Source organism: Felis catus, chromosome F2 (genome assembly GCF_018350175.1).
Source record: "Felis catus isolate Fca126 chromosome F2, F.catus_Fca126_mat1.0, whole genome shotgun sequence".
In the NCBI taxonomy this organism is placed as follows: domain Eukaryota; kingdom Metazoa; phylum Chordata; class Mammalia; order Carnivora; family Felidae; genus Felis; species Felis catus.
In genome coordinates this window covers 69,044,677-69,066,270 of record NC_058385.1, presented here as the reverse complement: position 1 = coordinate 69,066,270, position 21,594 = coordinate 69,044,677, and the positions used below count along the sequence as shown (strand labels likewise).

At 42.9% G+C, this 21,594-nt stretch overlaps 1 long non-coding RNA gene across 1 annotated transcript; it reads right to left on the bottom strand.

The window, feature by feature from the left end:
• Positions 1-9,952: 9,952 nt before the first annotated feature.
• Positions 9,953-12,941, bottom strand: LOC109496211. Its single transcript, XR_002152139.3, has 3 exons — positions 12,039-12,941; positions 10,444-10,700; positions 9,953-10,127 (listed from the first exon to the last, which is right to left on the bottom strand). It is a non-coding gene; the product is annotated as an uncharacterized LOC109496211 (long non-coding RNA).
• Positions 12,942-21,594: the final 8,653 nt, after the last annotated feature.

Below are 21,594 nucleotides of genomic sequence, written 5' to 3'. Positions count from 1 at the left end.
AAAGTTAGTAAATGTGAAGTCAAGATTTGAATCCAAGTTTTTATGATCCTAATGCCTATGCTCTTTCCTCTGGGTCAGACATCTTTCAGTGCCAGAGGGACTGAGGACAGAGGGATAATACTTAGCTACAGAAATTCTGCATGTAAAAGAGAGGCTTCTTCCCCAAAATGAGGCAGGGCCCTATTAATGTTATAGGTCATCTGGCCAAAGCAAAATCGAACTCATGGCAGATATGTCATAGAATAAAAACCATTTTTCATCACTTAAACCCAAATTGAGGGACATTCTACAAAATATCTGATCCATATTCCTCAAAGCTGGTTAAGGTCATCAAAAACTAGGAAAGGCTGAGATGCTGTCACAGACCAGTGGAGATTAAAGAGGCATGGCAGCTAAATTCAATCCCAGATTGAGTCTTGGAACAGAAAAAGAAAAAGACATTAATGGAAAAATGGGTGAAATCCAAATAAAGTCTGGAGTTTCACTAAAAATAATGTACCCATGTCGGTTTCTTAGCTTTGACAAATATTACCATGATAATGTAAGATGTTAATGATAGCGGACGCTGGGTGAAGGACATACAGGTGCTCTTCGCACTATCTTTACAGTTATTCTGTGAATTTAAAGTTATTCCAAAATTAAGTGTTTGTTAAAACAAAATTGTGTGTGTGTGTGTGTGTGTGTGTGTGTGTGTGTTCATTTTCCCCTGACTAAACACATGATCAATTGTAGAGCCTGGGGCAAACCTGTAGGTGGGGGGAGCTCCTGACACAAGGTGTTATAGACTGATTGTTGTATCCCCCCCAGATCCATATGTTGAAGACTTATTCCTCAATGTGCTGGTATCTGGAGGTAGTGCCTTGGGGAGGTAATTAGGTTTAGACAAGGTCATGAGGATGAGGCCCCTGTGATGAGATTAGTGTCCCGATAAAAAGAGGAAGAGATCCAGAGCTCACTCGCCCTCCAGCATGTGAGGACACAGAGAAAAGGCAGCCATCTGCAAGCTAGGAAGAGAGCTCTCACCAAGAACCGAATCCACCGGCACCTTGATCTTGGACTTCACAGCCTCTGGACCTGTAAGAGATCAGTGTTTGTTTAAGCTATGCAGTCTGTGGTATGTTGTTATAGCAGCCTGGGAAAGACCAAAACAGAGGATGACATCCTTTGTTAAGGGTGGCAAGCTAAAGAAACGATACTTTAAAATGAAATTGCAGTAACGTGGGGGAATTGGTAATGGTTAATTTTGACTCGTATCTCACATTCCACCCAGGCAGACTTTTCTTCTATGGTTGCTCGCAGTGCAGACTAGGATGTCGCTAAAGCTCACTTACTTCTGTGCCATGTTTGAGTCACCAATCCAGGGTTGGACCCCAAACGGTGTTGAAACATGTGCCGCCCCTATCGAAGTTGTGCCAGCAACCCCCCTTCCCCAGCGCTCCATATCTCAGCTTCTGTCCATGGCTTCATTAATTCTCCGGGTTTGCAAACAGCACAGACCAAAGAGAGACTTGCTAATTTCTAATGGTGCCTGATCTCAAATGTACCATTTGGATGGCTTACTAAAAATGAAGAACGTTCTCCCCATTAGAGTCTTCGCAGATGATAAAACTGCATGATCCACTGAGAATATTATGGCTCCTCATTCCTTCCAATGGTGTCTCATTTTTCACATGTTTTCCTTAACCAGCTATAGGAGGTGGGTTAAAAAGAGAAAATAGTGTGGGTGACTTGGGTCTAATTGAGAGAAGAGTTAGGATTCTAAGCATGCGCCCAGTTGACCCTCTTCTTTTCGGGGTAGGACAGAGGGTCTTGCGTAAAGTTTATAAATACACAGATTTCAGAGTTGAAAGTAGGGTGACTGACATTCCTGGTTTGTCCATGACGGAGGAGTTTCCAGGCATGTAAGACTTTCAGAGTGAAATTGGGACAGTTCCAGGCAAGCTGGGATGGTTGATCATCCAGATGGAAGGGACCATAAAGCAATCTTCTCAGACATAAGGCTCCAAAATATATTCTCTCCTCTGGGGGTTCTGACTAGATAAATATTCAAAGGGGTCTGTACATGGTAGATGTGTTGTCAGGAAGCAATGGGTGTCATTGACAGAGATGGATTTGGGCTGGTTATGGGGGCGGTAGGAAGCTAGTCTGGCAGAGTCACAGTCAGAACACCCGGGTGCAGGTACCAGCCCTATTGCAAAACAGCTGAGGAAACTTGTATATGTGATTTGTCTGTGCTACTCCAGCTTCTTCATCTGCAAAACGGGAATAGTATTTAGTACCTCCCTCATATGTTTGCCTTGAGATTAAAATTCAATAACTCAGGTAAAGTTCTTAAAATTCCGCTTCGCGTATAGGATGTGCTAGCCAAATATCACCTTTTATTATTGCTGTTGATGCAATTAGCAGTCTGGATTTTTATTCCTAGCTCTGCCAGTTACCAGTCACGTGGCCCTGGTGATCGCAGCTTCCTCATCTGTAAATGGAGAAAATGACACCACCTGACGAGGGATCAGGTGGATTTAGTGATAAAGCAAATGCACAGTCCTCGTATAGATCGTGGAGGCTGCTTTCTCAGTTCCCGAGTGGCCCAAGGCTCACGTCTTCTTGTCTCATATTTAGCTCCGTTAGTGGAGTAGAGAGACAACAGGATTTGTAGACTGGGTCTTCGTCTTGGCTATGCCATGACTAAAGTGTTCATTTAGTGACTTTTCCTTAAAACAAACAAACAAACAAAATGCTCTGCTTTTCTTGAAAGCCTGGAAATTGGCTGTGGAGGCAGTTACCCAAAAAGAGTGTCAGTCATGCTTTGATAGAGGGAATCATCATTGGAAGAAGCATGTAATCTCTGTAATTATTCATGCTATAACCCACATGTTACCTTTGTCCTCGTTCTTCAGTTCTCGTCCCTTTCCAGATATATCCACTCAGGCACAATCATGACTAAGCAGTGTCATACACTGATGATTCTTTTTTAAGGGACGGTGGAGTTGAGGCTGTAACTGTAACTATAACACAATTCACCACGATCTCCTTCTAGTTCTCCTTTGCTGTTTCCTTCTTCTCTCCTTTCGTTTTCCTTTTTCCTTCTTCATTGCCCCCATCTGCCCTTTCTCTGCCTTCTGTATTGCCAGAACACTTCCTCATTCTTGATCCTCTCCATCTCTCAGCCCTCGCAGTAGAGACTACCCTGTGTTCCTCGAAGGTGGTTTTCTCTTGCGCTTGGACCCATGGTGAGAGTGCATTTCCCAGGGTCCTTTGCAGTGAGGTGTAACCATGTGACGGAGCTGATCCACTGACATATGAGTAAAAATGGGGAGCACCGCTTCCTGATGACCTGGCCCGTAAAAACCTCGCATGGACGGTCCATTCTCTCTTCCCGGCACTACCGGCTCAGTGTTGAAATCCAGGGACTGTTGATGGTGTTGAAGCCTCCAGCAACCTGTCTACATGTGGGGCTGAACTACTTCTAACTCTGGTCTACACCTCTACCCCTTGCCATCACAATCATCTCTTGGGGGCTTACGTGAGTGAGAAAGTTCTTGTAAATGAAAATTAAACTTTATGTCTAAATAGCCCGAGAAGACTCCTTTCCCACTGTTTTGGATCTTGTGCTTTTCCAAGTCACTCTCTTTTTCTTTTTGCCATTGGTCAATTTTATCAGGAAGTGGATATTACAGCAATATGAAAAGGGCTGTTACACAGGAAAAAAAGCCACAAAGGGCAAAATTCAATCTCTTGGAGGTTGGGGGGGGGGTACAAAAATGGAAGGGACGACACTATTGCTTTGCTTTAGTGACACTTTATGAGCTAACCTCCCCGAGACCTGGGACCACAGCACTTTTGCTCTCTCTTTCATCTTTACTGCCTGGCACAGAGTAGGTGTTCAATAAAAATGTGTTCAGTGGGGGTGCCTGAGCGGCTCAGTCAGTTGAGTGTCTGATTCTTGATTTTAGCTCAGGTCATGAACCCAGGGTCATGGGATGGAGCCTCACATCTGGCTTTGTGCTTAGGGTGGAACCTGCTTAACATTCTCTCTCTCTCTCTCTCTCTCTCTCTCTCTCTCTCTGCCTCCTCCCCTTCTTGTGTGTGCTCTCTTTCTCTCTAAAATTATTTTAAAAATGTGTTCAGTTGATGTGCATGTATGGCCTCAGTTCCTCTAGGTACCTGCTGGAAGAACATTTCTTCTTCTTTTCTTTTTTTTAAAGTTTTATTTAAATTCCATTTAGTTAACATACAATGTAATATTAGTTTCAGGTGTGCAATACAAGGATTCAACACTTCCATACATCACCCAGTGCTCATCACAAGTGCACTCCTTAATCCTCATCACCTATTTAACCCATCCTCTCACCCACCTCCTTCTTTCTTTTTTTAAATCATTTTATTTTATTTCACTTTTTTCTTCATGGTTAAGTATACTCTTTAACCCCCATCCCCTATTTTCCCATCCCCTCACCCACCTCCGCTCTGGCAACCATCAATCTGTTCTTTATAGTTAAGAGTCTGTCTCTTCGTTTGTCTCTCTCTGTTTTGTTTTCCTTTGCTTGTTTGTTTTGTTTCTTAAATTCCATATATGAGTGAAATCATGTGGTATTTGTCCTTCTCTGACTGACTTATTTTGCTTGGGATTGTCTTCTCTAGCTCTGTCCATGTCCTTGCAAATGGCAAGATTTCATTCTTTTTTATGGCTGAATAATACTCCAGTATGTACATATGTATATATATGCACACCACATCTTCTTTATCCATTTATCTGTCAGTGAGCACTTGAGCTAATTCCATAGCCTGGCTATTGTAAATAATGCTGCTATAAACATAGGGGTATATGTATCCCTTTGAATTAGTGTTTTCATATTTTTTGATCAGAGTAGTTTTATTTTTAATTTTTTGAGAAACCTCCATACGATTTCCCACAATGGCTGCACCAATCTGCATTCCTACTAACATTGCAAGAGGGTTCCTTTCTCTCCACATCCTCACCAACACCTGTTGTTTTGTGTGTGTGTGTGTGTGTGTGTGTGTGTGTGTGGTGTATGTGTGTGTATGTGGTGTGTGTGTGTGTGTGTGTGTGTAGCCATTCTGACAGGAGTAAAGTGACATCTCACTGTAGTTTTGATTTGTGTTTCCCTGATGAAGAGTGATGTTGAACATCTTTTCATGTGTCTGTTGGCCATCTGGATGTCTTCTTTGGAGGAATGTCTCTTCATGTCTTCTGCCTATTTTTTAATTGTATTATTTGTTTTTTAGGTATTGCATTGTATCCGTTCTTTATATATTTTGGATACTAACCCTTTATCAGACATATCATTTGCAAATATCTTCTCCCACTCAATAGGTTACCTTTTAGTTTTGTTGATTGGTTCCTTCACTGCACAGAAACTTTTCATTTTGATATAGTCCCAAAGGTTTATTTTTGCTTTTATTTCTATTGATTCAGGAGACCTATCTAGAAAAATGTTGCTACAGTTGATGTCAGAGAGATTACTGCCTGCACTCTTTTCAAGAATTTTTATGGTTTCAGGTCTCACATTTAGGGCTTTAATCTATTTTGAGTTTATTTTTGTGTATGGTGAAAAAAAGTGGTCCAGTTTCATTCTGTTGCATGTGGCCGTTCAGTTTTTCCAACACTATTTGTTGAATAGACTGTATTTTTCCCATTGTATATTCATTCCTCCTTTGTCAAAGTTAACTGACCATATAACTGTGGCTTATTTATGAGTCTCCTATTCTATTCTACATATCTATGTGTCCATTTTTATGCCAGCACCACACTGTTTTATTTTTTTAAATTTTTTTCAACTTTTTTATTTATTTTTGGGACAGAGAGAGACAGAGCATGAACGGGGGAGGGGCAGAGAGAGAAGGAGACAGAATCGGAAACAGGCTCCAGGCTCTGAGCCATCAGCCCAGAGCCCGACGCGGGGCTCGAACTCACGGACCGCGAGATCGTGACCTGGCTGAAGTCGGAGGCTTAACCGACTGCGCCACCCAGGCGCCCCGCACCACACTGTTTTAAAAGCTACCACATTGTAATATAACTTGAACTCTGTAATGTATCTTGAAAACCTCCAGTTTTGTTTTTATTTTTCAAGATTGCTTTGGCTATATGAAGTCTTTCATGGTTCTGTACAATTTTTTTAGGATTGTTTATTCTAGTCCTGTGAAAAATGCTGTTGGTATTTTGACAGAGATTGAATTAAGTCTATCAATTGCTTTGGGTAGTATGGACATTTTAACAATATTTGTTCTTCTCCAAGTCTCTCTTTTCTTGATTATGTAGATCTCAGGCAGCTGAGCACCCTCACAATCCGTGCAGTGCTCAGCAAAGAAGCCTTCAATTACAAAGGAAGAGTACATTCAATAATATTTATTTTTGGTGATATACTATCTTACATTCAACATATAATCACGATACACTATGTTCTCTCCCATTCTCTAGAAATGAGATAGAGCAAGGAAAGTCAACAGCTGCCTTCAGTGTTCTAAAATGGATAATACAATATAGTTTGGAAGTCAGAGAGCCTTATGGAAGTCAAAGCAGGGATAACTAATTCAAAGTGGACCTGGGGTGCCTAGGTGACTCAGTCGGTTGGGTGTCTGCCTTTGACCCAGATCATGATCTCATGGTTTGTGAACTGAAGCCCCACATCGGGCTTTCTGCTGTCCACACAGAGCCCTCTTTTCAACCTCCGTGTCCCCCTCTCTCTGCCCCTCCCCTGCTTGCATCTCTCCCTCTCTCTCTCTCAAAAAAATTTTTTTAAAACAACACAAAACAAATACAAAAACAAAGTGGACCTAAGTCAGGCAAGTCTTCCTAAGGAAGGACCTGACTTGAATCTTAAAGAATGAGTAAGAACCAAGCAAAGGGTGAAGGAAGGGCGAGCTCACATGAGAATTATAAACAAGACGGCAGTGAGATGGCATGACTTCCCCAGAAACTTCATTTTACATCAGGCCAGAATGAAAGGTATAGATGACTTGGGTTTGGATGATAAACCTGGAGATCCCAGCTGGGACTGGATCCTGAAGGACATCACAGTGAAGGTTAATGTGCATTTGACACCATCTGTTCTTGTCTCCTTATTAATATACCATGTCATGATTCCCCAGTCACCACATCGAGAATAATCCCTGTTCCCCGTACATGGCTGCCCCTGCGTGCTAAGCACAGTCCCTGAGGTGGGAGAGATATCAGTGCAATGACCGAGCTTTTCCACAGTCACTCTGAAATGTCACTGTCTTGGGTGTTCTTAGGGTCGGCCTCACTCTGTGTGAATTTGCTGAGGAGCTTCCGTGAAGAAAAAACCATGTGGCGTGGGAGAACGTGACACAGTAGCTTAAAACTCTTCTTTGTGTGTGGGTCGTGAGCCTTTTCATCTTCAACCACAATATCATCACCGTTGCCGCATTTTGTCCTTTTTACTTATACAGCCTTTTACTGATGATAATGGTTTTACTTAAATTTGATCTTCCCTACTCTCCTCTACAATGTGCAAAATGGATACTGTGATCTCATCGTGTAGGCCTGAGGTCTAGAGAATTGAGATATTTTGCCTCTCATCATTTGTAGGTGGTTGAGCCAGGATCAGAATTTCGATTCAACAAGTGTTTTCTAAGGCTTCATCTCCTTAAGACCAACCATCACATCTCTTAAAATATTGGCACCTTACCAGTGCTTTAAATAGCCACTTAACCTCGATTTGAGATTTAACTTAAAATAGTGATTCAGCACATGAGCTTTGAAACAGAGGCTAACCTGGATTCAGAACCTGGTTCTTGGCATATTTGGGTGAAACCTAACCCTAGCAGAGCAGCGGGTTCTTATGTGTAAGTGGGACTGTGAATGTTTTCCTCATAGGGCTGTTGTGAGAGTCAGATGAGGCATTTAGCATACTGCCTGGCACACAGAATTGCTTAGTTTATGCTATTGTCTCTTGGTCCCTGGATCTCTATTTGCAGTCATTATCTTTATCTTACACGAAATTTTAAATGTATTCGAGTGTAGGCAGAATTGCACAGTGACCACCCCGTACCAAACACACAGCATCTATGGGGCTCAGCTCATGGCCAATTTGACCCCCGTCCCCATCTTCTTTTCCCCGTTATTACTTTGAAGGAGATGTCAAGCATCCTATCCTTTCATCTGTAAGTTATGCAACATGTACCCTTGAAAGATAAAGATTAAAAAGTAGTAATAACCATGGGGCACTGGGTGGCTCAGTTGGTTAAGCATCCGACTCTTGATTTCGGCTCAGGTCACAATCTCACGGTTCGTGGATTTGAGCCCTGCATGGAGCTCTGTGCTGACAGTGCAGAGCCTGCTTGGGATTCTCTCTGTTTTTCTCTCTCTCTGCCCCTCCCCTGCTCACACTTGCACTCTCTCTCTCTCAAAATAAATACATAAACTTAAAAAAATAGTCATAACTACAGTACAATTATCACTTGGCCCTGAAAAACACAAAACCAAAGAAAACCAATAGTCGTAGCAGACTGAATAGTAACTCCCCAGAGATGTTCATGTCCTGATCCCTGAACCTGTGAATAAGTTATATGGCAGAGGAGAATTAAGGTTACATATGGGTTTACGATTGCTAATTGGCTGACCTTAAAATAGGGAGATTATCCTGGATTATCCAGGTGGGCCCAAGGAAATCGTAAGAGTCCTTAAAGGGAAGAGGAAAGCAGGGAGGGAGAACCCTAGAGATGGCAGCAGAGGAAGAACATAGTTGGTTTTTTTTTTAATTTTTTAATGTTTATTTATTTTTGAGAGACAGAGTGTGAGCAGGGGAGGGACAGAGAGAGAGGGAGACACAGAATCTGAAGCAGGCTCCAGGCTCTGAGCTGTCAGCACAGAACCTGATGCAGGGCTTGAACTCACAAACTATGAGATCATGACCTGAGTCAAAGTTGGACACTTAACTGACTGAGCCACTCAGGCCACCCCAAAAAGGACATAGTTTGGCACTGCTAGCCTTGAAGGTAGAGGAAGGGGGCCAAGGAATGGGGGTGACCTATAGAAGTTGGAAAAGGTAAGGAAACAGTTTTTCCCTCAAAGCCTCTAGAAAGAATGAAATCATGTGGATACCTTTTATTAACTCAGTGAGACCCATTTCAGATTCCAGAACTATAAGATAATAACTTTGTGTGGTGTGAAAACCCCTAAATTTGTAGTAATTTGTTATAGGGCCGTAGGAAACGAATATGACAATAATTACTTAATATCATCAAATATTCAGTCAGTTTAGCTCAGTGTTTGAACTCATAGCTGAGAATTCTGGCCATTGTACTTCTCTGTTTGGACTAAAGGTCTAAAATATTGCTCTCATAAAAATATTTCAGAAGGCTTTAAGTCTATTTTTGACCAGAGAATCCAAATGAAATATGTTGCTTCTAAAATGAAAGATAATTCTTGATGAAGAATATTTTATTTTATGTTACTCATTTTTTTCATTCTTCTTCTACTATGAGTTATCTATTTTGCTAACCCTTGGGAGGGTAGATATACTATGACCCACTCTTTCTCCTTCAAGGCTGTGGCAGCAAGGATAGCACAGAGATTAAAAACATAACTTCTGGGACCATACTTTCTGGTTAATTTCAGTTCTGCCACCGGCCAGCTGCATGATCTAAAGCAAGTTAACTACTTTCTCTGATCATTGGTTTCTTCATAGATAAAATGGGGTTAATAGTGGTACCTACGTCCTAGGAATGCTATGAAAATCAAATGAGTTCATTGTTATGTGTGGAATCCACAGAATGCTGCCTGAAACCTATTAAGCATTCCATAAATTTTTTTTGTTTATTATTATATTGTTCTTGGGTCAGACAGATCTTGTTCAAGTTCTGAATCCTTACCTTCAGGTCGACACAATGGGATTAATAATGAAAACTTACTGTATTTAACAAAATAACTGAAATATTTAGTATACAGCTCATAGAACACAGTGAGTAGTAGATGCATGTGATAACCATTTTTATTGTTCATTTAGTTGCTCACTTTACTTAGGAAATTCCGGGCTCAGTGATGTTCTATGAAATATTTACTGAAGTAAGGAAAGAAAAGCCAGGCAGTGCTCTTGATTCTGTTAGTTTCTTCCAGGTTGGTCATCCACTTTTGTTACTGTGCTCTGGTGGGAGGAAGCAGAAGAACAAGGCCGGGAAGGGGTTCAAAATTATTACAAGCATCATAGAAACACCCTAAACCAACTCCCAGTGAGGTATCCCTGTATAATCCCCTCCTCTGCAGTGTGGACAGGACCTGTGACTAGCTTCTAACCAACAGAATATGGCAAAGGATGTCAGTCCCTCGATTCGGTTACGCTATATGGCAGAGTATCCCTGCTGTCTAAGACGTAAGCATAGAAGCGTTTTCTAGGAAACTTCTAAGTTAGCTGGAAAGTCATTATCTGCTCTTACTATGTCACAATAATTTTCTGGCATTACCTGACTCTTCAGTGAAAAACTTCTAGTATCGTTGCAGTCTGCTGCATTTGACTGATGGGGCCGATCAGGAAGGGGGCCAGGAGAGACCAATTTCTCTATCCAATTTCATTCCAAGTTCTGGCACAAAATTTCTCTAGAGCGAGGATATCAGTCATAGCACAGAGACTCCCAACCCGTGGGGCTGTAGAGAAGCTCCGAGTACTAAGTAAAGTGTCACCAAGTCATACTCTCCACAATAGTAGAAATTAAAAGGCAGCCTGGAGAGAATAGGAAGGATTACTGAAGCACCTGCTTTTCAAAGCTTAATGACCACACCCAAAAAGACTGAGAACCTGCTTGAGAGACCAGGGAAACTGAGGCTGAGGCACCTCCTGTGTGATGTAGGTGTGTGCATGTGCACACACACACACACACACACACACACACAAACACACACGCACCCCTCCATAATCATAGAAGCTTGAACAAATAATCCAAGATTTGCAGTCAGAAAATCTTTTATTTTTTTTAATGGTTTATTTATTTATGAGGGAGAGAATGCAAGCGGGGGAGGGACAGAGAGCGAGGAGGACAGAGGGTCTGAAGCAGGCTCCCAAATGACAGCAGCGAACCTGATGTGGGGCTCGAACTGATGAACCGCGAGATCATGACTTGAGCTGTATTCAGCTGTTCAACTGACTGAGCCACCCAGGAGCCCAGAAAAATCTTTTTTTGTTTTTTTTGTTTTTTGTTTTTGTTGTTTGTTTATTTTTCAGAGAGAGACAGAGAGACAGAGCTCGAGCAGGGGAGGGGCAGAGAGAGAGGGAGACACAGAATCTGAAGCAGGCTTCAGGCTCTGAGCTGTCAGCACAGGGCCCGATGCGGGGCTCGAACTCACGAACTGTGAGATCATGACCTGAGCCGAAGTTGGTTGCTTAACCAACTGGGCCACCCAGGCGCCCCCAGAAAATCTTTTATTTTCAGCATACGTGTAACTTTTGTATTTTATCATTTACTAACAAGAATAAGGAACAGGCACTATGAACTCTTGTTTGGGTCCTTGAAGATCTATAAAGACCCTCCTTAGGGTACATACACCTATCATCACTTGGAGATGCTCACCTTCCATGGCTGCCTGCCCTTCTCTGGCAATGGCAAAGGTACACATTAAGACTCACTTCCTGCACTGCCAGCCGTAGCTGATCTCAACCTGGCTCCCCCTGGTCTCTATAGATACTCAGACCTGCTGATACTCTGAGCAGGAGGAATCTTGGGAACACCCGGGTCGTCTCTACCATTGACAGCAGAGGTCACCAAGCTTCAGAAGAGTGAAGCCACGTATTCAAGGTCACACAACCACTCTGGTGCAGGGACAGGACCAGCAGCCAAAGCCTGGTCTTCTTTCCAGCTCTGCCCTATTGCTATTCTGCGTCTGCTGGAAGAAGGAGGCAGTGGATGTTCAGGGAATGCAAAGTCATGCTAGTGTTTGGATTTTAAAATTTAATATTGCAATTTTAGCCTAAAATAAAACCAAATTAAAAAGGTACATCTGCTGCAAAAAAAAAAATTAAATAATGCACTTTGGGCGCTAATACACACAATTGTGAATAATTTACCTTGTAGATTTATTCCTAGTAGTAGGGCGGGCAAAGGCCCCAGGGGCAGGAAGGCAGCAGGACTTTGTGGGACGTCTTTCCTCCTGGGCATTGCCCCCTCTTCCCTATTCCCTTCCTCAAAGCCATATAGTGGCCTCAAACTTCCCTGTGTTCTTAGCGGTACCCCTTTCCGCATCACAATTGACATTTATTATGTTCACCAGGCAGCCAGCTGTATTTGTTTGCTAGGGCTACTGTAACCAAGTATCACAGCCTGGGTGGCTTAACCAACAGAAATTTCTTGTCTCATCTCCTGGAGGCTGGAAGTCCCAAATCAAGGTGTTGGTTGGGACGGCTGGTTCTTTCTGAGGGCTGTGAGGGGGGGGGGGGGGGGGGCTCTGTTCCAGGCCTCTCCCCTTGGCTTGGTTGTCTTCATGTTCAATGGCATTCCCCCAGTATCTTCACCTGGTCACATCGTCTTCCGTCTGTACATGTCTGTGTCCAACTTTCCCCTTCTTAGAAGAAGCACAACAGTCATATTTGATTAGAGCCCACCAGAATGACCTTGCTTTATCTTGGTTGCCTCTGTAAACACCCGGTCTCCAAATCAAGTTATATTCTGAGGCACTGAGAGGTTAGGATTTCAACACGTGCATTTGAGCCAGGGATACGATTCAACCCTTAATGCCAAGTGCACTGGTAGACCACGTGGCTGTGAGTTGGCCGGAAGATAGGACTTGCTTCTCCCGGCTCTGAGTTCCTTTCTCAGTCTCACCATCGTCTGTCTGAGAGAACATGAATAGGTCACTGCTTCTTTCTAAGCTTCTACTCCTGTGTTTTCAAATTAGAAGAAATCACACCTGCTTCTCAGAGCTGTGATGACAAACAGGACAGCATCCATAAAAAGCTCTAGGACAACACCTGATACATCAGACCCTTTCAGTACCTGTTTATGTTCCTACTTTTGTCCACACCAAGAAAATACTCATACGTAAGTACTTACTCTGATCATTATTAAAGGAAACTGAGCAAAATACATCTACATATCTGCCCTTGGGAGCTTTCGTTCAAAGAGAACGTCATATATAAAAACAAACAAAACCAGTATATAAAATAAAGCACGGTGGTGGGAAGGATGGGACCAACCACCAAGGATCCTTCTTCTCCCCAATATTTACATATTCCCTGAGAACACTCAGGAGTAATTTCTTCCTTGTTTTTCGAGGTGTGCAGGGCAACGGCTTGGGTAGTTTTACTTTATATTTAAAAATAACAAGGGGCACCTGGGTGGCTCAGTTGGTTAAGCGTCCGACTTCGAACAGGTCACGATCTCACAGCTTGTGAGTTCAAGCCCTACGTTGGGCTCTGTGCTGACAGCTCAGAGCCTGGAGCCTCCTTTGGATTCTGTGTCTCCGTCTCTCTCTCTGTCCCTCCCCTGCTCATCCTCGGGCGCGCTCTCTCTCTCTCAAAAATAAATAAACATAAAAAAATAACAAATGGGATCTATGTATGGTTATGAAATGCAATAGAAAAGTTGAAAATATCATTACATACTTTTTTCATAAAAATCTGTTTATTTGTTTTTGGTAAAAAATAGGACCATATAATAAGTGTCGTTCGATAAATCTTCACATTCCCTATGTTAACAATGCCCCTTGAACATTGTTCTATGTTAATGAATGTCCTTCCCTAAATTTTCAATGGCTAAATAGCTTTTTGTTATATCGGCGAACCAAAAGTTGATGGGCATATAACTTTTGGCAAATTTTGAATTATTCTGATAATGAATATCATTTTTAGACCTTGTATATAACTAATATTATCCAGTATTATTATTAGTAGCATTATTATTGACCAATGCTTTGATGAGATCCTTAATCTTTCTACATCTCCTTGCTCTCTCCACTGGTATGATCATTAATCTTTGCATATATAGACCCAAACCGAATAGCTGGGATTGCAGAAGATGAAAAGGACATGTTATACACAGAGCTCTATTCACAAGAGTTTTAAAAATCCAACACAAGGATTTGTAAATATATCTGGAGAGACTTATTATGCTTGTGCTTCAAATAAATTAGTTACCAAACTGCTGCTGAAAAAAAAAAAAAAAACTCTTCCAGCAGGACATTTGAAAATAGTAGGGAGAGAGGATATAATAATAAGAATTCAGAAGAAGGTACTAATGAGTCATAGAGGAATCTGGAGAAAGGGTTTTGATTGGGAAGAAAAATGGCTGAGGGAGCATTCAGAAAGGAGTCTGGAAAGGAAGTAGACCTTGTCCATAATGTAGGCATAAAGGGGGAATCCCGCCCAGAAAGTGGTGCAAAAAATCAAAGATCTCGCCTGAAGTAAGGAACCCCTTTATGATCGCTGGGGCTTTTGTCTTTATGGAATTTTGTGAGAAAGTGCTGGGAGGATGTGGGTTCTGGAGTTGAAGCTCATTGTGTTGTGCAGACTTAAGCAAGTCAGTTACTATCGCTGGGCCCAGCTTTCTCAATCTGTAAACTAAGGACGCTGGGTTAGAAAATGAATAAGGTCCCTTTTAGATTCTATTTTTAAAAATCCTTAGTCTTTTAAGATTGCACAGATAGAAAACTAACAACTTAATGAGTAAAGAGGCTAGGAGGTTAAAAGTGCAAAGTCAGGGCGTCACCAAATGTTATTAAGCCTCGGGTCCCACCTCTGCTAAAGCCCCATCACTCCTGCCCTCTCTTCTGGCTCCTGTCAATTCACTATTCAGATCAACTGACTAATTCTGTCTGAAAAGAGAATGGAAAATCTCCGTGTCATCGGATACACTTTCGCTTTGATGGATGAGGCTTAAGTTCCAAAGAGAGTGTTAGGCAGGAAAATCCGGCTCTTTCAAACTAATTACTGCATATCTGATTTATTTTCCTCCTTAATGCTGTTTATTTTGTTTTTATTCAAAATATAAAATTGCTCCCAGAGTTGGGAGATTAATGGCTTTCTTCTCCTTTAGCAACAGATCATTTGTGGATCCAGGTTATAAATAGGAGGTTAGAATCCATGACTCATTGTTTTGTTTTGTTTTGTTTTGTTTTTTCCTTGTTCATACAGGATGTCCCTTGAGATTAACTGTGGCTTTTTTTTTTTCCTGTCAAGTTAGAAACATTAACATCTAATTATTTGTGGGCTGCTGTGTGCAAGGTTTTTGTTTTTAGGAAAATGTAATGCTTTTTTTGTGTGTGCCATTCTCCTGGAAAATTTCATATTTTGATAAACTAGAATTTCAAACATCATTGAGCCACGGCTTGATTGATCACATTTTTGCTTGATTGATTCGTCCATCCATTTAACAAATGTGTATTTATCGTACACTGACTCCATATAAGGAATGTGCATGTTCACTGTCTCAAATACAGCAGGCTCTGATACGCAGGCTGGAAGGAACAGAGGTAGGGAATTGCTTCTTGGGTCAATTTGTTCTATGCTTGGAGTTTATTCATTTGTTTATTACGTGTTTCCTACTCATCCATCAAACATCTGCTACAGTTACCCATCCTGCTGGGGTTTTTGCACGAGTATGGTGCATTTGCCATTTGTCCGTTCATTTATTCAGCAGCAAAAGCAAGAACAAAATACAATCCCCTACCGGGTGTCACTCCCCAACTGGACTGTGAGATATCAGGAAAACCGTTTTGAAGGGCTTTGAATGACATATTTTTTTTTTTCAACGTTTATTTATTTTTGGGACAGAGAGAGACAGAGCATGAACGGGGGAGGGGCAGAGAGAGAGGGAGACACAGAATCGGAAACAGGCTCCAGGCTCTGAGCCATCAGCCCAGAGCCCGACGCGGGGCTCGAACTCACCGACCGCGAGATCGTGACCTGGCTGAAGTGGGATGCTTAACCGACTGCGCCACCCAGGCGCCCCATGAATGACATATTTAAAGAACTTCAACTTAATTTAGTATCTGTTGTTGTTGTTGTTGTTGTTGTTGTTTTCCCCTGCTTTATCCATGCTCTGCTGTACTCCCTGGCTGTTGAACTTGAGACAAGTTACTTAACGTCTCTGTGCCTCAGTTTCTCATACATTAAGTGGTGTAGCCATCAGTATGCAGTCAAGAAAATAGAATGCACTGCAGATATTTCCAGCAGAGAAGGCTTCAATGCAGGTGATTAGTTATAAGCCTTGGGAAGAGATCGAAGAATAAAGGGGAGAAGAGAACGACCAAGAGGGGAGTAGGCGCTTGCTTACCAGACTTGGCGGGAGCGCAGCCTGCGCGTGCTGTTCATCCGCTAGAGGCATGGTCGCTGCCACTGTTCTCAGGCAATCCCGCAGCTGTGAGGACCAGAAGCGCTACCCCACTAACACCGCTACCACTGGGGGGGGGGGGGGGACACCCGCGGCAGCAGAGAGCAAGCAAAACAAGACAGAGGCAAACTTCTCCCTTCCTCCAGCGTTCCAGTCTCTCCCAGTGCCTCCCACTGGCGAAGCCCAACCAGGAGGCAGCTGACCAGGGGGCCTGGGAACTGTAGTGTGCAGGCTCCCACGCGGTGTAAAGGAGAACAGCGGAGGGCAGGAATGGAGCTGGCAGCTGACAGGCAACCAGCACAAATGGGGACAAGGACCTTGTCTGCTTGCTGTGAGTTAATGAGTTCAAGTATGCCAGGCCCTTTAAAACAATACCTGGTGTTAGTAAGCAGTTGCTTTTAAGAATCACCGCTATTATCTAGTGACTCAGGGAGTCAGGGAGGGCGTGTAAACAGAAGGGTAACAGAAGCAGATTTACATTTAAGAAAGTGGAGCTGGGGGCCATGGAAAAGGAAGAACATTAATGGGTCACATGAAAGGCAGGGACCACTTAGGAGCGGGTTGGAATATCTGTGCAATAATGGGGATGGAAAAGAGGGAATTGATTATAGGGTTATTGAGGCAATAGAATTATCCAGACACAGTGATTGGTAGGAGGATGTAGAAGGATCCTGTTCCAAGATGGTTCCAAACTTTGGGTATGAATGACTGTGTGGAGAGGGGGTGGTCTCATTACCCATCATTATGTCCTCCAGACGAGGGTGGAGTGTGTCTTATTTTTTTAAGTCTTTATTTATTTATTTTTCAGAGAGAGAAAGAGAGAGAGAGAGAGAGAGAGAGAGAGAGAGAGAGAGAGAACGAGTGGGGGAGGGGCAGAGAGAGGAGGACTGAGAATCCAAAGCGGGCTCTGCACTGACAGCAGAGAGCCAGATGCTGGGCGCAGACTCAAGAACTGTGAGATCGTGATCTCAGCCAAAGTCACACTCAACCAACTGAGCCACCTGGGCGCCCCTGGAGTGTGTCTTATTGATCAATAACTCGTTGCAACGAGGAGAGCGCCCAGTAGTCTTTGTGTTTGTGCCTGATTATTATTTATTGAGTGAAGGAACCAATGAGTAAATTACTTAATGCCTTCACTTTATTAAAGATGAAATTGAAATATGGAGACAGTAGTTCACTTTCCCAGAGTTCTGTAACTAGTAACTAGCTAAGTCACAATTGTGAGTTTTCTTATGTCCATTGCCCTTTGTAGTGACCACACAGGGGACATAACACCACAAGCACATGAAACCATTGGTCCCTGTGCCAACTGTGGTTCTAGAATAACTAGAGACCAGATTCCTACTTTTAAGAGAGAAATTAGGATAGGCAGCCTATACCCACACAAATAACCATGATGGCTGCTGACATTTGGACACTCTTCAGGAAAGAAATGGAGATCAGTTCCATTTATTTAAACAAGCATATGTAATCTGCCCAGGCTGTTTCTGTGTTAGGAGCTGGGGTATATCTTCAAATAGGATGCATCCCTTCTCTCAAGGGTCTTGCGACAAGGGATAGAATCTGAAAAATTATGTTGCGGGAGCTTTTCTGGATTTAGAAAGGTAGAACACTGGAAAAGAATATGAAAACTTACCCTGCGCACCATACCCATCTCGCAGTGGGTGCTGCCCACCCTGGGATTTCTTTGCAAATAGCACAGACCAGAGTCAGAGCACCTGTGGGGCCAGCCTGGGTACCGAGACATCTCTACCATACCTCCCAAGGAAGACCTGGGAGATGATGTCCCATATCTGTGTAACCTAGAATATTCGTTAGAAGTGTAGGTTCTTGGGCCCCAACCAGACCTGCTGAATCAGAATCTTGTGGGCTAGGAGCTTCTGGCAAAAGTTCATGCCTGAGAAATGCTTCCTCTGGCCTCAAGCCAGGACCCTGCCCTGTTCATCTGTCACTGACTTGCTCCTTTCCTGAAAGGCAAAAGTAGTGTCTACTTCATTCAATCGCTTCTCTTTCACCAGAGCCCTCCTCATGTATTATGCATGCCTCTACATCTGTGTGCCTTCCCACTAGCCTTCCTTTGCTCTGTGATGACAAAAGTCACTGTCTAATTGCAATCCCCCAACTCCCCACAATGCATGGGACTAGGTTCAAGTTCCCGGACGTACTTTGCTTCCTCTTGACCTTAAGCATCTGCACAGCTAGTCTTCACTTGACCATCATCTCCATTTCTTTGTTTTGTTGTCTCTTAGTCAACCACCCGAACAGCTCAAACATGTTCTCCACCAGGAACCCATTCTATACTTCTCAGATTGCCACAGGTTCTTGGTGCTCCCCTTATCGGAGTCATTCTTTTTATTATTGTAGCTTTCTCTTTGCTTACCTGACACTTCTGTCTCTCATGCTTGACCGTGCACTTCTGTGAAGGGAGGGAATTGGGTCAGATTCTTGGGACCCCCAGATTCTGGTCTGTAAAGTTAGTCTCCACTGAGTTAAAGGACAGCAGAGTTGATGAGCTAACTACACATCCTAGCCTCTGGCACACGAGCTCTACCCTGGGTTCTGGGGAAAGAGAAAGAGAAAGTTTCCCTCCAGACCACGGTGTCAGTTTAACATCTGCCACTTCTGGACAGTGTCCTACGGCTGGGTGAGCCTCGTATCTTTGTACCTTTGGGTGATTATCCCTGTTTGAAGAAGGTCTTGAGGGTAAAGCGGAAGTCCCCACCAGGGGTCAAAGCCCTCTGCACATTCCGAGAAACTTGACCCGAAGAAGAGATAACACCACTTTTCCCTTCCCCCAGTCACTGCAGAGGGCAAGCTTCTCCACCCTTCAATCTCAGAAACAGAAGCCTGTCCCCAACACACCCAGTCATTTGTTTTCCAGGATTTGAAGCAGAATTAATTAGCTTGGAAAAGCATGGGGAGAATGCTAAGTATTATTAATGGCACAATTAACAGTTCCTTCCTACAGGGGCTGGGTGGCTCCGGTCTCCCTTGGACAGCTCTTAAAGATGGACCCTGTTCTCCTCATTTTCACTCTAATAAACTCTGCTGAGTGCCCTGGGACTCTGTTCCCAGCCACTCCCTGGCAAAGTTGTTACCAAGGACCCACCTGTACCAGGATGAGGTTGAGTCCCAGGCTGCTGCTCACTCTGTGGCAGAGGAAGTAGATGGACACCAGGCATAAGTTCTCAGCAAAGGAGGGAAAACCTAAGGGATGCAAAAGGGAAGCAGACAGAAAGTGAATCAGCACTGTGTCCCAGGATCTATGCTTGATGCTTTATTCGCTCAATATAATCCTCATCACAGCCCCATAAGGTAGACACATTGCTATCTCCATTGTACAGGCACAGAAAGGGAGGCTCACAAAGGATACATGCATTGTCCAAGGACACTTTTCTAGTAATTATCAGAGGATTTACCAAAAACCTCTTTTGGTTTGGCTTTGAAATAACAAGTGTTCAACCAACATGTAGTATTGATAGATTCTCTACAAGGACCTAACACTTTACTACAGGTCCTGTGCATGGGGGTTTGTCCCCATCCCCCACCCAGACGCCACCCCTCTCAATAAATCTCTCTGGGCTTAGCACTTGCCTTCACCACGGATCTATCCCATTTCCTTTCTTTCTTCTATTTGTCCACTAGTATTGCCGCCTTTTCTGGATTCCTATGGCAAATGAGAGATGATTCAAGTTAATGATTAAAGAGACCTGCCTTGGAGTCAGTGTGCATTACAACCAAATATCAGCTCTGTTAATTGATAACTTTGCACTTTGGGAGATGTATTTAACCGTTCTATGCCTTTATTTCCTCATCTCTAAACTGGAGATAATGATAGTTAATTCGATTATTGCTGACCCCTAGAATCCCCACTCTTTCCGTATTTTCAGCTGAGTCAAGCCTCAGCTCCTCCAGGGAGCTTTATGTGGCCCGTTACATTGAGTTAAGGACCCCGCTCTGTCCTCTGATACTATCCTATATGCTTTCTTGGATGACTACCCCCACCACATTATTTTATAAATGCCTACTGCACTTGACTAGTACTATGTGCTGTACCATGAAATACCATGTGTTGTTCATCTTTGGATTCCCCAATAAACCAGGATGGGTCCTAGCATATGATGGGTCCTAGCTAGGATGGGTCCTAGCATATGATGAATCTCCAACTAACATTTGTTGAAAAAGTGAGTGAATAAATGAATGAGTGAGTGAAGTGATTATGAGGTTGACTTTTGAAAGATGAGTAGAGAGGCAAGCGGACAGGGAGGCAAGAGGTAGAAAGAAGGACAGCTTAAATAGAAGGAGCTATGTGAGACATGGAGCCTTTGGGGATCTGTGTGGGAACTGAGAGTAGCTGAGGACAACAGGGTTACAGGCTCCAAGTTAGGGGGACAGAGTGGCATTAAGTCCAGGGTCCTTTTGCTTCTGGGATCAACACTTCCGAAGCCTTAAGTCTCAGGATCCATCGAGGCTTGAAAGGAACAAAATATTGGTTCAGCATGAAGGATGTTTTTGTTGTTCTGGCTTTTTCCAGTTGAATCACCAGATAATGCATTGATTTGGTCACACTTTGAAACCATCCAGTAGGCATATTTGTAGAAAAAACAAACAAAAAAGTACTTTTCATTCAAGTCACAGTTCAAGACAACAAAACAAAACAAAACATGTTTCTTTAATTAAAAGAAGCACTTAAACCATTTTGGCATTTCTGAAATTGTCATCCATTGTTCAAACTACCGTGTCTTTGTTGCCAGGGCAAGGGTCCTAGAATGGGCATTTTATCCCTGTACAAAGTATCAGAAAGGTGAGACCGGTTTTTCTCTCCAGCCCCGTCACCAAATCCTCCATAAGGAAGGAAGAGTCATTTTTCTGATTGATGGGAGAAGATTTCTTCTACTAGTTCAGAATATTTTCAGACTGGAGTGGTGACTGATTAAAGGTTGAAATCAATAAAAGGTTGAGATTTACATCACATAAATATGGAGGATGTTGTAAATATAGTTTCCACGAGATTTATTTCGGGTTGGGTGTGCACACACACATGTGTGGGATCATAACATAAAACGTATCTTTATTTATGTATTTATGTATGTATGTATGTATTATTGTATTTTAATTCCAGTTAGTTAACATACAGTGTGAGGTTAGTTTCTGGTGTACAATTTAGTGATTCAACACTTCCTTACATCACCCGGTGCTCATGACAAGTGCATTCCTTAATTCCCATCCACAATTTCACCCACCCCCCTGCCCACCTCCCCTCTGGTAACCATTAGTTTGTTTTCTACAGTTAAGAGT